Raw genomic sequence first — 17,635 nt, forward strand, 5'->3', positions numbered from 1 at the left:
AGTAAAATTTGTCAGGTATGGATTAATCTAAACATTGAAGCTACAAATTACAAAGGATTTTCCAGTAGAAGGTGCTATTGATAAAAATCATGGGTTAAAAAACATACAAAGGGTTAAAAGTTAAAACAAGGAGAAGGGAAAGATGAAGATCATTGTTTCTCAGGTTAAGTTCATGAACTGTGTAAAAATTAATTATTTTAGCCTTCACAGCACTGTTCAATAACAAATAAAAATAAAAAGGCTGGCCCAAAGATCAGAACACCTAAATTAAACCTGCAGTGGTGCAAATTCTCCCACAAGAATATCTTACAACTGTAATTTATTTCCAAGTATTGTAGTACAAAGGTATGTCTCGCCAAGGTTCATATCTTATGATCCTACTGATTCTGCTACACTATAGGTAACTACCTAGTCCAAATAAATTTGTTTAGAGTTTTCTTAAATAGCAAATTCTTTTACAGAGTAATAGTGGTTGTAGACAAATTTCATGGACTACCCTAACTGTAACAAAATAACTTCTTGTAACCCCAAATGTAGCAAATGTGATTTTTCAGTAACATCTTACGTAACAATTTGAATTAGGAAGGATGATCAATCTAGTCAACTTGATCTCGTTGGAAACTTACTTTTATATGAATATGAATGGCAGGCTGACCAAGGCTGATAATGCTCTGTACAGTTTTTGTTGACACACCTCCAAATTCTATTACACTACAACAAAATTCTGTCATTTTTTATACATCATTTTACCTGAATGACTTTTTTTTTCAACTTCCTTCAGTTCTAAATTTTAATATTATATCAAAAGTCTTACAAAATTTAAGAAAGCTCTTTTTGTTTTGTTTTGTTTTTGTTGTTGTTATTCCAGTGAATTACTTTAATAGCAAAAAAGATGCTGCAGCTATGGTAAGTACAAGCCATATCTGAAATTTGTAAAGAACGAATCACCACATGGTATGCAATAAACTGTTTTCCTTTGAGTATGATGTGTATTCAAGGTATCTTTTCGACATGTTTTTAGTATTACAATCTTAGAAGTAATCTCAAAACTGCAAGACTTCGAAAATTTTGACATTCTATAACATAAGCATATTAAACTAAAGGTGTTTGGCCTGCCACAAATACTGGTGTAGATTCTGACACTGAGATTAATGAGTCCTGTATATTGACAGCTAAATATGAGAGACAGAAACACAGACCTAAGGAATCCTCTAGATATGAGTCCCATGGCACCAGACTATTTGACAGCCCTAATTATCTTGACTGGAAAATGAATGTCTTAGACCTTATATGGATTTGGATTTTGTACTATCATTTGTCAACACTGTTATGTCTTGTTAAAGAAGTCTGTGAATTTCATTTCTTGGGGAAAAGGTTGTCATTTGCAACACAGTATAACTTGAAAAATATTAAAAGGTCCTACTTAATAGCATAAACTTTTCATTTTTTTCCTAAATAAATTTGAACTGAAGTTAGACAGCTGAGTTTTTTATGGCCTTATCAGCGGGAACAACATACAAAATAGGTAGATACGAGAACAGTGATCTAATCCAGAGGATATAAATGTAGGTGTCACAAATACTCTGTTTTTTACCAGCTTGCCCAGGAACTGGTTCTCTAGCAGGAAAAAAGTCTCTACATGCCTGGATAGTTATATTCATTCCCTCATGAGAAATTTCTGGACATTACCATTAAAGCCATATCTTTGAAAAACTAATTGAAGTATCTACCACATAACAGTCAAATAGTACTTACTATTGTAACTCAGATAAGAATTTGTAAAAAACGCTTTACATATAGTCTACGTGTCAAGCATTTTAAGTTTTTAATGTCATTATGTTGCTAGTTAGAACAGACTAATTAACAATATTTTTGTTTTCTAAACATGTTTTGGCATTTCTCCTATGAATGATCTTTTCATTTATTTTTAGATAAAAATAACAACGATAAACAGAATAATCTTCTAAAAAATGAAGTCCATCTTTGCTACTCTCAATAGCATGCTTCTGTGATCTTTCTTCATATGATAAAGATGCATGTTAATGTACTCTATATATACTCTATACAGTGAGCTTGTTTAGTGCTGATCTCTTTTTGATATGAATTTGCTTGATTACGCAAGAATGAAATTCCTTCCACAATAAAATTCAAACCCTACTTTTAAATACTTTTATAGTTTCCTTGAAAATTAGCTTGATATCACACTTTAATGTGGTATTAACATTACCCAAAATGTTCTTGATGCCACTTCAAAAAACACCTGTCTAAAATCCAGTTAACGGTAAGGTGAGATAAATGTTTGGGTTTTTTTCAGTTCCAGAGAGGTAATAATTTCTAATGTCAAATTAATGTTCTGTGAACATAAATAAAGAGGAACCATCCAACACTACTAATAAGTGCTGACATGATAAGGGAAGGTTAAAGTGATGAAATTCAAGACAGGAATGAGTCAGAAAATGAAGTGGGTTTGGATTATAATGTGTTGCATGGCCTTAAAGACAGACATGAAGAACAAAACAGAAAAAGAAAAAAGTAGAGGATTAGGAGAAATATAGCTATGTCTGCCTGGTGAAGACTTATTACTATTAATATACATTTATATATTAAATCAAAATCTTACTTAATTTAGTAAGATTAAGCAGTTAGATCAAGAACAGTTAGTAAGACAGAAGCATAGATGGTTTTATATGAAAAAAAAAAAAGGTGAAGAAGGAAATAAATAAATTAAAGCCAGCTGCATTTCATGTTTATTATATTATTCTCTGAGATAATAGGCAGGTTCTATTGTTTCCGTGTTTCTCTTCTTTTCACAGTAACTACCATGCTCTTGGTCATGGACAAATGCTTAAGTTAATTCTAATTGTTTTTGCACATATGTATATACAAAACAATGATTCCATTAACTCATTCTGATATTTAAGCAACATAGGTGTTACCATTGTTTTGATCTGGATCTTAAATTGGCAAATAACTGTGTCAATGAAATGACACAGTTCTCACTCACAGTTTGTGTATTTTTTTTTTTTTTTTTCACAGATGCATTAGTTACTTTGGTTAAGACTCATCTGGCCATAAACAAATACCAAGACCTGAGCTTGTCATTTTCAAGTCCTCTTTTCTCCTCTTTTTCTTTTTTTTTTTTTTTCAAATTCAGCAGTGACAGAATGCAATTCACCTGATCCTAAGATAAACATCTAACCTTAGTCAGATTAAAAATCTTAACATTCTCTTTTTTTCTCTCTGTTAACAAAGAGGTCTTAGTATGACCAACTCAGAGCTTCACATTTATCTTGGCAGTGTAGGGTCTTGCGTCTAAGGAGGAATAACTTCATGCACCAGTACAGGTAAGTGGTAAACCTGCTGGAAAGCAGCACTGCAGAGAGGGACCTGGGAGTCTTGGTGGACATAAGGTTGACCATGAGTCAGCAACGTACCCTTGTGACTGGGAAGGTCAATGGTATCCTGGGGTGCATTAGGAAGAGTGTGACCAGCAGGTCAAGGGAGGTTATCCTCCCTCTCTACTCTGCCCTGGTGAGGCCGCATCTGGAGTTCTCTGTCCAGTTCTTGGCTCCTCAGTTCAAGAAATACAAGGAAGGGTGTCCAGTGGAGGGTTACAAACATGATTAGGGGTCTGGAGCATCTTTTTATGAGGAAAAGCTAAGAAAGACTGATCTTTTCAGCCTGGATGAAACTGAGAGGGGATCTTATCAATGCTTATATCTTAAGGGTGAATGTCAAGAGGATGGGGCCAGACGCTTTTCAGTAGTGCCCGACAATAAGATGAAGAAAACATCTTAGTTTTTGCCTTTTTTTTTTTTTTTTCCTCACTGCCCAAATCTTTTTTCGTTGGCGACAAATTACATTCATTTTCCCTACGTCAAGTCTGTTCTGCCCATGTCAATTATTGGTAAGCAAGCTCATTGTCTTTATCTGAACCCAAAAACACAGAAACTTTTTCATCTTATTTTCTTCCCATGTCCTGTTGAGGAGGAGAATGAGAGAGCATCTAGCAGCTGGCCAAGGTCATCTCACCATACTTATTCAAGAGTAGGAATCTACTTTTTGTGGTAAAGCTGTGGTGTTTGATGGACTAAAACAATACACACAAAGCACAGGTAAAAGCACCTGGTAAGAATAATTTCAAACTGAATAGTACCAGTCTGTGCTTGCTTGCAATGACATGATTTCTGGAATTTTCTTGTAATGCATATTCTCAGACTGAGAACCTTGATCAATAAAGGTGCAGGCTTTATGTCAATTTCTGATATCCAAAAGCCAATCACTATTTCTCAGTCTCACCAATCTCTGTAATATGTTCTCCCTCTTAAGAAATTGTGGCTTATACATTTCTACTGAAATGAGTTAATTATTACAAACATGAAGATAAAAGGCAGCATCTTTATGACAAGAATAATGCAGAAGAAAAATAATGTTCTTCTGAACATTTATTTTTGTGTCTTTTTACTTAAAGAAAAAAAGAATTAATTTGAACACATCAACTCAGTTAAAATGTAACAAGTCCAACAGTTAAATACTTATAGATATGTTTCAGAAGTGGAAAGAAATCAGAAAGCAAACCAGAAAGCCATAGTTTAAAAAAGATCAACATTTTCTTATCTAGGTTGCTGGAAAAAAACCACAAGCTTTGGCAAGGTTTGAAAACCTTTTTAACTATCTTGTTTGCTGTCTTTATCAATGTTTCAATTACTGTGTGAAGATATAGCAAGTTGCTGCTAATAAGCTTAAAAACATCTTACATAACAGATAGATCTAAACCACTATAATTTGCACAAACTCTAATGATTTCTGAGGTCCAAGATGAATTAAAATTATATCATATTTCTTCTTGTAACACACCTTGAAAGGATACTGCTGTAGTAATATTTTTCTTGGCAACTAAGCTCTGTCATGTAGACCTGTACAATTTTTACAGTATGTGAGAACTACTAATGTAGAACTAAATAATTGAAATAGGGAATTCAAAGTAAATGTTCAGTTTGAACTACTTAGTTTCTTAAATTAGTATTCTTTTAATTCAACAAATGAGACAGCCCTAATTCCTGCGGTTCAATTAACAGAAATAAAAATTACTATATTTATTTAAAGATAGTCCAAGATTTAGATACTGTTCTTATTTGAAAATATTTTATGAATATTAAAAAGGATTAGGACAAAACAGAACACAAAGCTTTTAACTTTGTAGTTCTTCCTCTAATTAAATTAAAATTGTGTCACAAACGACTGATAGTTACTGACTGATTTTCTAGGTAAAAGTGTTGGGGAAACCAGTCTAGATATTCAAAACTGCATTGCATAAACTATTCAAATTATATTAACTAGAATTCATTTACTATTCCAGTTTTAGGAGTCCTTATCTGCCATCTGTTGCAAGATGTTTCAACCCAACTATAGAAAGTCTATTCAAAACTCACTTAATATGTATGTTAAGTTTATAGATGTATACACTAGATATATAGATATATGTGCGTGTGTATGTCTGCTTGTGTGTGTCTCTGTGAGTCATGCTCAGTTTTGCTACTGGTTGAACATGCAAACAGGAAAGCAGAAGCCAGTTCTCAGCCTGGGATAGAGATCCCGGGTCCCTGCGTGCACTGGGGTGGTCTCCAGCAGCTGTGCAGGAGGAATTCCCTCCTGACACCTCTTAACATCAATAAAATAAGCATATTCAAGACAAGGCATCTTTGTATCATTTTTTTGGCCAACTCGAATAAGGAACAAAAGGGAATTTGCCTATAGCAGAGCCCATAACTCCCTGATCCCCATTCTGTGTATTAGCCACTTGACTATTTCTAATTTCCAAGCAACAGTAAGTACTTTTTTTCAAAAAAAATTTAAAACAGCATTCATATTTTTCTCCTCTGAATAGAAACTGTAGTGTTCTAGTACAATGACAGATGGCAAAATTAGTGTCTGTGTGCTCCTACTGTAATTTGCAAGAGCAAAGCCAGAGAAAAAAAAATCAGAACCCATTATAAATTAGTCATTATTTTCTCAATTTTGTTTCTAGCTGCCTGTTCAAGCTTCAATTGGATAAATTTGGAACAATCTATAAAAGGGCAGTTATGCAAGAAAAATATTATGTGATGAATTAGATTCTCCCCGTACAGTACCAGCTGACTGCAAAACAAGAATGCAATTTCATGCCTTTATAACTAACGTTTCAAAAAAGGTTTAATTTGTATTTCATACTTGTCAACAGTGATCATGATCTAGCTTAGACTTTTCTTGAGCGGAAATGTTTCACCACTGGATTCCTAAGTTTATTAAAAAGTCTGTGTTGACATTAACTAACTTCTGTTTTGACAGTCACTTCTGAGTAGCTCCAGCACATCAAAGTGTACTAGAGATAACCCCATCAGTTTACCAGAATGTTCAGTTTATGTTCAGTTTATGTTCTGGCTGAGAAAGCAGCAATAATACTTAGTTTTTCCTTTATAATGAGTTCAGTTGGATTACCTTTCACCCTATGTTTTCTCAGCTTAAGTTATGTGCTAATTACTGTTTTACAACATTATATGCATTGTCCAGCTGTTTAAGCACCCATTATATTCCATGCAAACCCAGTCAATACAGTTAATGTTGCCTTAAGAGGTTGAGACGAAACTAGTTACCTCAACAGAAATGTGTAACACTGATACCAGAAAAAAATACAAGACACCTATGATAGATTGGTAGATAAGACACAATTAATGGGAGTCTCTTCTGCAGCTATAGGTGAAATTGAGGCAGGCTACCCTAGGACATAAAGTGACGCTATAAACCTACATGAATACACATAGCTGAATCCTGCTCCCCAGTAAAACTGCTTTAAGGTAACAATATCACACTGAGAAGTTATTGAATTGATCCTGAAGTTAAAGTTCCTCCATAAGGAAAGTATGACTTATATTCTGCATTTATGAAAGTATCATTTCATTTGATTGCTTCAAAATAATACTTATTGAATCACCCAACTGTTTTTATGTTATTTATTTCTTTCTTTAATGACTGGGTCATCTATGGACCTTGTCAATTGTATTCTTTCAGGAGCTGGAAAATAAACCAAAATCAAGCTCAAAGAGACCAAAAACTAATTCCAGACGAATTAAATTAAATTTATAATTAATTCAATTGCAATGTTCCATTTTCAGCTGCATTTTCAGGCTTTTCAATTTTAAATCTACCTAGTGCCGATCATTTTATTTTGCATTGTTTTAGTCTCTTAATTGAATTTTATTACAATATGGAGTAGAATGTGTGACAGTAGTCTAAATATATATGGGAACATTACTAAACTTAGCAACCAGCTATGTACTTTAAAAGAAAGAGTAACAAATTACTTCAGTAGATCTGCTTTCCTTAGTCTCGTTTTGATTTTCATTAATTGTACTAATATATCTGTCCCTCTTCTTTTGTTGTTTTAACCAAGTTGTATGTTCGGTCTATATTTATTCAGGTCATATTGTTTACCTTTTTAAGTGTTGTCATAAAATTAACTTTCTGGCAGTGTTCTGGATCTTTTCCAGTGCTAAAGATGTGAGAAAAAAACACCATAAATTTTTCTAAATGTCTTGAATGCCAGTTTGAGTGAACTTACAACATAAAAATATCTATACTCCATAGATGTGCTTTTAGATTCTCCAGAGTTACATTAGGAAGATAAAATGCTTCTTTATTATGACATAATATGATGTAATATTAGTCAACTGTCTGGTTTTCTTTTCTAAACACAGATAACCCCTTTTGTGTTCTTACCGTTATTAACTATGCTGCTATATATGTGTAGCAATGAAGCAATATTAGATACAGGTTATTACTCCAGCTATTTATTTTAAAAATATTTCCTGCCAAATGCTAACTACAGCAGCTTTCCTCCTGTGCTCCATTGCTGTCTTGCATACATTTTTCCAAGAATTAAATCCTAATTTTTACTGATGTAAACTCTTCCTTTTCCTAGTTTCTATCTGGTATTTTTATTGATGTTTTTACTGTTTCTGAAATGATGAAGTTCTACAAAGAGTTTAATGATGGAAATGAAATATCACTAAATACAAATACATTTCCGTCATTCACATAGTGTTTGCTGTAATGTCACCAAAATATTTTATATTAAGTAAAAAATGTATTATTTCCAAAGCCAGTACTAATTTAATATTTTAAATGTTAGTTTCAATTTAACTGGTCAAACATGCCCAGAGGCATGTAGAGTGCAGATTCTATACTTTGATAAGGAACTGTAAAAAAATACAGGTGATCTTAAACAGTCTTGACTTTTACTTGGTTTATTTTCCCATTTAACCCAAATACCTGTAAGGAGTTAATTAGTTAAAAATAATTATTTTAGGTCTTACACGGAGTCAAGGGGAAAAAATATATTAGTTATAGGTTTAAAAATCAAGGTAGGATATCTGGTCTTGGGGAGAAAATATGTCTCATTTGAACATAATAATTTCTCAAAAATCACTTATGAGGGTCATAACTTCTCACACTTAATAATTTCACTTGTATTATCAAAGACTTTTTTTTTTTTTTTCCCCCAAAGCCACTGCTCTCTATCCCTTCTTTTACAGCAAATGTTCGAGGTATTTTTTTACTGGCAACTAGATGTCAATTCCAGCTCTAGAGTTAATGTAATTTTTAAGTAGTCACAGTATAGTTCTTTATTTTTTGCTAATGAATTTTCTGCAAAAGGAATTCTTCAGATCATCTTCTGCCTTTAGTGTTTGCAAATAAGATGCAAATAGCTATATATGAATATTAGTGCAAAGAACGTTTCAAACCAGAATTTTTGAGTGGTAAATATAAATGCTTGATAAGTACGTGAGCTTAAGCAGATCGGGTACAGTAATGAAATTTGATAATATTATCTTTTAAATTCGCAACTGTGTAGTCTTACAAGATAAACAAAACTCTTTTTTTTTTGTTTAAATTATATAACTCAACATGAAATCCCAGATAACTTTTCCATGTTTTAGCTGCATTCTAGTTTAACAATAATTTGCTCATACCCACAAATGTCCATTGTATGAGTGTCACATTTAGTTTGAAGCATTTTTCAGTCTTTATACATTTTCAGTTTTGCTGGTTTTGATAGCATAAAATGTGCCAGACTACATGATGTCTGTAGAAGACTGTAAGGATTTTTTACTTATTCACTAAGCATTCACCAGAGGAACTGAACTGATTTTGTTTATCAAAGTGGAAGATTTACAGGGGAAGAGGAGAGAACAAGACAAAATGGGAGTTTAGCATGTTCTGTTTAAAGAGACATAGGTGGGAAATCTTTCACGGGGCATAAAATCAGGAGAAATATGTTCCATTTAGACTCAACAATTAGTATTGTTAATTTTATATGAAGCACATTTATTCTGAGAGTTGAGTGGAAAATAATTCACAAATCACATTGCAAATTCAGAAAAAAGTTAGTAACTATTTTAAATGATACATTGGTTGATAGAAAGTGAAAATAATGTATTTTCAAAAATTTATATTTTACTTTGAAAGTTTCAAAATTTTCTCAACATAACATTTATTAAAACATTTTTATTCATTTCATACATTGACTTAATCAGAATAAAAAGGATTAAATAACACCAAATGAAAAATAAACATACATACACACCAAATATATCTTTTATATATAAAATAAACACACACGTTTTTCCCTTTGTATTGAAACCTGAAATTGACTCTGTAATCTGCCTTTAATTTATTCAACCTACAAAAAGTAGAGTAATATACACTTTCAGTTCTTTTCTTGAACGCAAATTATTATTGTCTTTAATTGATTTGAAAAGTGCATATTAACACTAGCAATATATAATAGTAACTGGTGAATAGAGAAGACACCTCTATTGGTTACAGCTTCCCTTGTCAAAGGGCTCTTATGCTTGGCCATCTCAAACTCAGAAGCCAAGAACTATCAACACCTCTAATGATCAGAGACAAAATTACTCCTAGTATACCTAAAAATAGTTAATTATACTAGGGTTGATGAATATATTTGATTAATGCTTGATTTTTAGTTATTAACATACAGGTTTAACTGGAAGATTAACCTAAATAAAGGCTTGAAGTTTTGAGATTTGCCTTCTGACTCAAATCTATTTGAATACTCCAGTCACAGCAGTCCACTCTTTCCCAGTAGGACTGCAGCACTGGAGTTTGTTATTCTCTTCTTAATTGGTTATATGTATTTCAAATTAATCCAGAGATCTAAAGATACTCATTAGCAAACGTGTTTAAGGCCCTCTCAATCCTTCATGTTAATTGTAATCACAATGCACTCTTAATGCTATGCTCACATTATATATGAAAAAAGCTTGAAATAAGAGTGAAAAAAACCCAAACTGTAAAAACATTTTAAAGACCTCCAGTATTTAAAACACCTCTAGCATTTCTTTAAATTAAATGGGTATTAAAAATGTATGTCTTTGAGTGTCATCTGAAGTAATGCCGTAACTGCTGTTCAGCAGAGTTGTAAAAGTTTTAACAGCTAAACAGTTTTGTTTATCTGACACATTATATCCCAAAAGAAACAAATGATTGTCATGGCTAGCCTGATCATGAATATTTAATTCCTGTTGTATTTATTATGTATTGGTCATAGCCTGCAGCTGCTGGTTTGAAAACATAAACTAGATTTCTCTTTTTTCCACCCCCTGCAACAGGAACCTGGGATCCCAGCATCAGATGAGTAAGTGAACATGAACAACAACTCTGAAATAGTCTGGCAATATTGTGAGTTTCAGTTGACATAAATATCTAGCCTTTCTGTCCTGAATAATTTCAAATTTGATGTGTCTTTACAGTAAAAGCACTGAGTTTCACAAAGTTATTCAGGCAGTCTGGCTTCTCACAACATATCCAGAAAAGGAAGGATGTTGGCAGTTCTCTTCAAGAGTTTACCTCTTATTTTCAAAGTTCTGTTCTTCTGCTCTGCACATCAGGCAGGTCTTCTGGCCAGCCAATATTTCTTATTCAACAATTCCCTAACAGGCAGTCTGCAGTTCAACTCAATCAAAAGATGGCATATTATAGCAAACACAAAAGAAAGGCCAAGGAAAAAGACTTGTAATACATCAAGTTTACTGTAATTAATTTAATTTAGGAGGTATTTGTTGGTTAGATTTTGGTTTGTGTTTTGTTTTTTTTGTTTCTTTTTTTTTTTTAATTGTATGGTCAGAATAATTTTTACATTAGTAAAGCTTATGGATCTCTTCATATTTCCTTCACAAAGTTCAGTACAAATTTAATATCTTTGTTGTCATGGTTTGCATTTTTACAACATAATTACCCAACACATAAATCAAATGAACTGCACACTTCTTCTATCTACAAAACAGCATTTCAGCTCCAACTGAGGAACATAATGCTGTGATAGAAATGCACTCACATAATATTTCCAAGAATAGAAGAAAGCTCTTATTACAATTAAATTCCAATATGGTTATCACAAAAACATATCAATTTTATTTAATTTTTCTATGTATTTTCCAAGCAAACAAGAGAGAGATTAGTTACCTTGTTTGAACAACGAAGGTCAGTAGGCACTAAGAAAATCACAACTAATATGATCTTGTCAGATCTTCATATTTGTAAAGACATTTCTTTTATACCTAATAACACTCATTTTATTAAAATATTTTCTTTCCTTTAACCTTTGACAAATCAATAAAATGATAAACTGAAATACATCCTAAATGAAAGACAATAATTCCTTCCTGAGGAGAAAACAAGCCTTCTAATAGAAAAGGAATGGAATGGGACTCTTTAGAGCAAAGAATATACTGAAGCAGACCTGTCAGAGCAGAAACTGCTTAATAAAAAGCTGCTCTGGATTTCGACATGTAAGAATCAGTGGCAGAAAAGTCAAATAGTATTGATACATTTGTATTACAGTATATTCCTGGTAGAGGAAGAAATAGAGGAATCATCAGCTTTTAACGTACATCTATACCACCCTTTGTATGCCATGTTAAAACAACCTTCTAGACAAGGTTCACTCATTCAGTCTGAAAATGTTGACCCTTATGAGATTACGGATTGCTTTTCAAAATTCATAGTGCCCTAAATGTTCAAAAGTTTTGCATGGCATTGGGTGGTTAACTAAGCATAACCGTGCAAGCTGTTTATAGGCTGTTTGTGAGACAAACATGTATGGATGATGAATGGATCGGAAACCACATTGTGATGTGCTGTTTTAGCAAAGGTTGCATAGTAACCATAAATTCTCTCCCAGTGACCACTGGACCACTTAGTTAAAATAAAGACAAAGGTCAGTAGAGTTTGTTGCAACTCAGAATATAGATTTATACACCAGTTAGGGAACCGAAGGTTGTTCTGAAGGTAGAGTTTAGAGGATTGATAAATCAGGCTGTTTCGAACTTGAAGGCAATCCTTTATTGGTTTGATACTCATTAACAGTATACACCGTCATTTGCTACTTTATCATTATCAACACACAGACAAAACAGTCAGTACTTAACAAACTTGTCCTAAACTAACCATGAGTATAAAATACTATGGAACTCATGTTTTTAGTTAGCACTGGTGGCTGTTGTCCATGATCATTCTTAGTCACCAAGATCCAGGTGATCATGTTCTTTGACAGGGAAGCTAGAGCTGAAGCTGGGATGCCTCCTTTAGTCCCTGCCTTTCGTGTCTCAATGCTGATACTTTATGCTCTCTGTCCTCACCCCCAAAGAGAAAATAATTATTTCATCTGGTCTTGGTATATTATTTTTTGGATCAAAACTTGTTACGTTTTTTCTTATTCTGCAGGATAATTCTGGTTCTATCAGTCATGCTGTCAGTACCTGCTCTGCAAGACTGCTTTGTTTTTACCAGACATCTTCACTGGTTTTTTTCACAGTTTTCACTTCTTGCACATATTTTTCTGAACTCCTTTTGTCCATTTGTCACTTTGTGCTTGTGGTTATTAATAGTGCTAAGGTACTATGAATATTACAAAATACTCATATACCGTCACTCGTTATGTCATTATTATGTACTTATGTCTGGATTCACAGCAGTCAAATAAGGAGCTATGCCTTACTCCTCTAGAGAGCTCACCAGCTAAAAGACAATATTTGAGACCGATGTAGGAGGTACTTCTTGAGATTCTCGAAAGTCTGGATCCCTTATATGCTTAATAGTTCATATTTTATATTTCATATTAAAACACAGTGGCTATGCTTGTTCTGCGGCATTACTGAACACAAGAGACCCAAGTTTATAAATTCCTGTCCCAAAAACCAAGCAGCATTTTATTTTGTTTGCTCATATCCATGATATTTGAGACTAGACTCAGTCCTACAAAGCTTTACATGGAAACAGTTACTCAAATCATTTCAGAACAGAACTAGAGATTAAGCTACCAGCTGAGCACTGTGGACAACCAGGACTGCTTGGTCTCATTACTTGGTCTCATTTATAAAGCGGTATATTCATACCCAGCAGTTCCCCAATTAGACTTTATGAACAGTTCAGAGAAGCCCAGTGCAGAATAGTTAAGTCCTTATACAGGGCTTATTCCCCAATTCAGTCTGTTCCTTTATGGCAGCAGTCTTCCAGAGCCAGGACTACTTAGTTTTACGTTGTACTGAGGGAGCTCTTTCCACTGTTATTTCATTTGTAGCAAAAATCCGTACTGAGTTATTGCAAAATCAGCCACAGATATCCCCTTTTATTTTCCTTCAATTTTTTGCAGCATACCGTGTTCTCCTCTACACCAACTCATTGTTGTAAATACATTTTCTGTTATTCTTCAATATTTTCTGAGACTAATGCCTCAGCAAACGTATGCTTTTCAGTGTCCTGTACCTTTGCTTGCCTTAGCAAAATGCTAAGGATTCTACCGAGGCCTCTCCTTGTCTGCTTTCTTCCCAGCACAGGTTTTATTTTTCCCAAATTTATCTATGAAGATTTGAATTTATTGAGAAGTATCTGCCATTCACAGAATCACAGAATGGTTGGATTTGGAAGGGACTCGTGGAGATCATCTAGTCCAATCCAACTGCTAAAGCAGGTTCACCTGGAACAGATAGCACAGGAATGCATCCAGATGGGTTTTGAATATCTCCAGAGAAGGAGACTCCACAATTTCTCTGGGCAGCCTGTTCCAGTGCTCTGTCAGTCACAAAGCAAAATTTCTCCTCATGTTTAAGTAGAACCTCCTCTGCTTCAGTCTGTACTCATTTGCAGTTCAATTGTTCTAATCTGTTTTAGACACAGATGAAGTAAATGAAATGAGAATAAGAACAAAATGAGAAAGAGAAACTTCCCATTTATTGGCAGCTGACATCTTGGTTACTATTTATCCGCTGCTTATAGTGTAGGCCAAGAAGCAACATCTCAGAAAATTCTCTGCCTTCTCTCTCTATCAGTCAGGTATGTATTTTTCTGAGGATTATAGGTCAAGAAAAAGTAAAGAAAATTGCTTTTATCTGCTTAGCACGGTGGTCACAGGTATATTAATTCACGTAAGTCAATTGAAATAATCTAGTAAAAAAATTATTTGCTTAAGATAGACTCAGATAACCTAACATATCATTGTTTCATCAGTTTGACTTACCAAGGTAAATTACCAAAACAAGTAAAATTGACTTAAATAAATTTTAACCCAAGTCATAGGGTTTGTACCTATTGAATTACTAATAGAATATATATATTCCATGCTTTTTAATGGTGGCCTAAATATACAATTTTTTTATTGGTTTTGTTAGCAATTCCTCTCTTCTGCATTTCATAGAGTTGATTTCTAAACATAGATTTTCATCGGTTTTGTTTATAATGCATAGCAGAAATCACAGATACTCTCTAGAAGAGCGTTTCAGGATTTAACTTCTAGAACTGAGAATGCTTATCAGCCCTTGAAACTGTCAGGTAATTGGAATTCTCACTCAAAATGTGTCATGGTCATGGAGGGTTGTGGAAGGAGACGTGGACTCAGGCTGTATTTTTTATGCTATACCTGGAAGCATTTCCCAGTCCCTGACATTAGTGCTATGGCCAGGCTGGATTCAGGTAAATTTGTTAGGCAAGATCTGGCAGGCCCCAAATTTGACCTCTAGAAGGTTCTGTTTTCCATAAAGGAAGTCCAGGCATGCAGAACGGTTCAAGCAGGATGCTTTGACTTACTGCTAGCCTGAGCAGTCCATTATGTCATGTGACAAAATCCCATCTGTTTGCTCCACCCTTGCCTGTTCCTTTTGGGTAGGGAGGGTGGCGTATGTGTCCCCCACCCTGTGACTCCAAGGGCTGTCATTGTCACTCTGCCCTGGGGTCTGTCAGGCTGTTGCCACCAACTATTTAACCTCTTTAGCCTTCTTTGTGCATATTCTGCATATTGTTATTTGTTACCCTCACTTTCAAATCACATAAAAGTTTGGAGTGTGACCTTTCTTCTCTGCAGTAGCTGTGAACTCCCATTTCATATATTTGTAATCCAGTTATTTCAGTTCTTTTTGCAGAGAAGATTTATTGGAAGAAAGCTGCAATGAGAGCTCATACTACTTTGAAGTTTTGCTTTAGTAACATACACATCCCTGATTCATTAGCACAATTTACAATTATATTGTAAGTAATTAAAGTAAAAAATCACTTGCCAAAATAAATTAGGACACTATATTTTGTGTGGAGGCAACCTTGATTGTTAATTGCATTTGCGTCCTTAGTCATTTGCAAAAAAATTTGATTGTCTGTGATGAGCCTTGTAAGTATTACTATGAACTAGAAAATTTTTATTCTTTTGGACTGTTTTGCTAAGAGTTTCATTTTATTATACTGTCTTTCAAGAAGCAATTAGCATGTTCCAATTCTACACATTTTCAAATGAAGCATTATGAAAACCTGAAATGTATTTTGAACATATCTCTTGATTACTTTGCTTTGGACTTACATAGTGCTGATTTGTAGGAGAATGTAAAAATCCAGCCTGATTGCCTTCAGGCACAAAAATGATCTGTGTATAAAGGGAGAATAGTGAATGTCATTTAATCTTGACTCTAGTGAGCCTTTTCACCATGCTTCCTGTATTTAAGTTGGTACATTACAGTCTAGATGGGCAGAAAACTAGACAGGTAAAAGCTGTTGTTCTGCCTAATGGGTCATGCTCTGCCTGGAGGCTGATAACAAGAAGAGTGCTGCAGGGGTTTGTACTGGGACATGTCCTATTTAACATGTTAACCAGTGACCTGGAGGAGGTGAAATTGTGCACTTTCATCAAGTCCACAGGTGACGCCAAATTGTGAGGGATGCAGCAGATGTGCTGGAGAACAGGGCAGCCATCCAAGGTGACCTTGACAGGCTAGAGGAATGGGCCAGCTGAAATCTCACGAAATCCAAAAAAGGACAAATACGAAGTTCTGCCCCTGGGAAAGAAGCAACAAACCCAGGGCACTGGCTTTGTCCAGTTCAGACAAAAGGAGGCTGAGGGGTGATCTGATTGCTCTCTACAGTTTCCAGAAGAGGGGGATTGCAGAGGGGAGCGCTAATCTCTTCTTCCTGGTGTTCAGTGGCAGGACAAGTGGGAATGGCTCAAAGCTGCATCCAGGGAGGTTAAGACTTGATATTAGGCAACATTTCTATACTGAGAGGGTGGACAAACACTGTAACAGTCTTCCTAGAAGAGGTGGTTGATGCTCCATGCCTGACCATGTTTAAGAAGCATTTGGACAGTGCCCTTAATAATATGCTTTAACTTTTGGTCAGCCCTGAATTGATCAGGCAGTTGGCCTAGATTATCAATGTAGCTTCCTTCCAACTGGAACTATTCTGTTCTAACAAAGGGTGGGGACTGACAAGCTGGGGAGTATCTCATGACCCAGAGGGTCTCTGGATTAACAAGTTGAATGTGAGTCAGCAGCACTGATGGTTAGTCCCATAAGAAACAATGTACATGTTCAGCTAAGCAGATGTTTGTTCCTCTAACAGCGGTGGAAATAAGTAGAAAGTATTTTCAAATGTCTTGTCCCCTTATTTTCCTTTCCTTTCATTTATATGTTGGCCTTTATTACTATAGCAACAGCAGCAGAATCAGTACCATCTATTTTGGGATACAAATAGTCAAGAGAGGTGGTTTTCAGATAATACATTTGCTTACTGCTCTATAACCAGTCCCTAACGCTTTCAGGAAAATGTGGTGGCTAGATTAATGAATCTTGCAGACTCTCTTTTAAGACTATGTTGTGAATCTTACTGCATTCATAGAACGAATGGGACATTTAAAGATCACCTAGTCCAACCCCCCTTCTGTGGACAGGGACATTTTTCACTAGATCAGATTGCTCAAAGCCTCATTCAGTCTGATCTTGAACACTTCCAGGGATGAGGCATCCACAACTTCTCTGGGTAACCTGTTCCACTGTCTCACCACCCTCATCATAAAAATATTTCTTCCTTATTTCTAATCTAAATCTACCCTCTTTCAGTTTAAAATTATTACCCTTTGTCCATATACTACGGGAACTGGTAAAAAATCATTGTCTTTCTTCCTTATAAGCCCCCTTTAAGTACTGAAAGGCCACAACAAGGTGTCCCTGAAACTGTCTCTTCTCATACTGAACAACCCCAAATCTCTCAGCCTGTCTTCATAGGAGAGGTGTTCCAGCTGTCTGATCATATTTGTGGTCCT

The sequence above is a fragment of the Caloenas nicobarica genome, chromosome 1, assembly GCF_036013445.1.
Source record: "Caloenas nicobarica isolate bCalNic1 chromosome 1, bCalNic1.hap1, whole genome shotgun sequence".
Taxonomy (NCBI): Eukaryota; Metazoa; Chordata; class Aves; order Columbiformes; family Columbidae; genus Caloenas; species Caloenas nicobarica.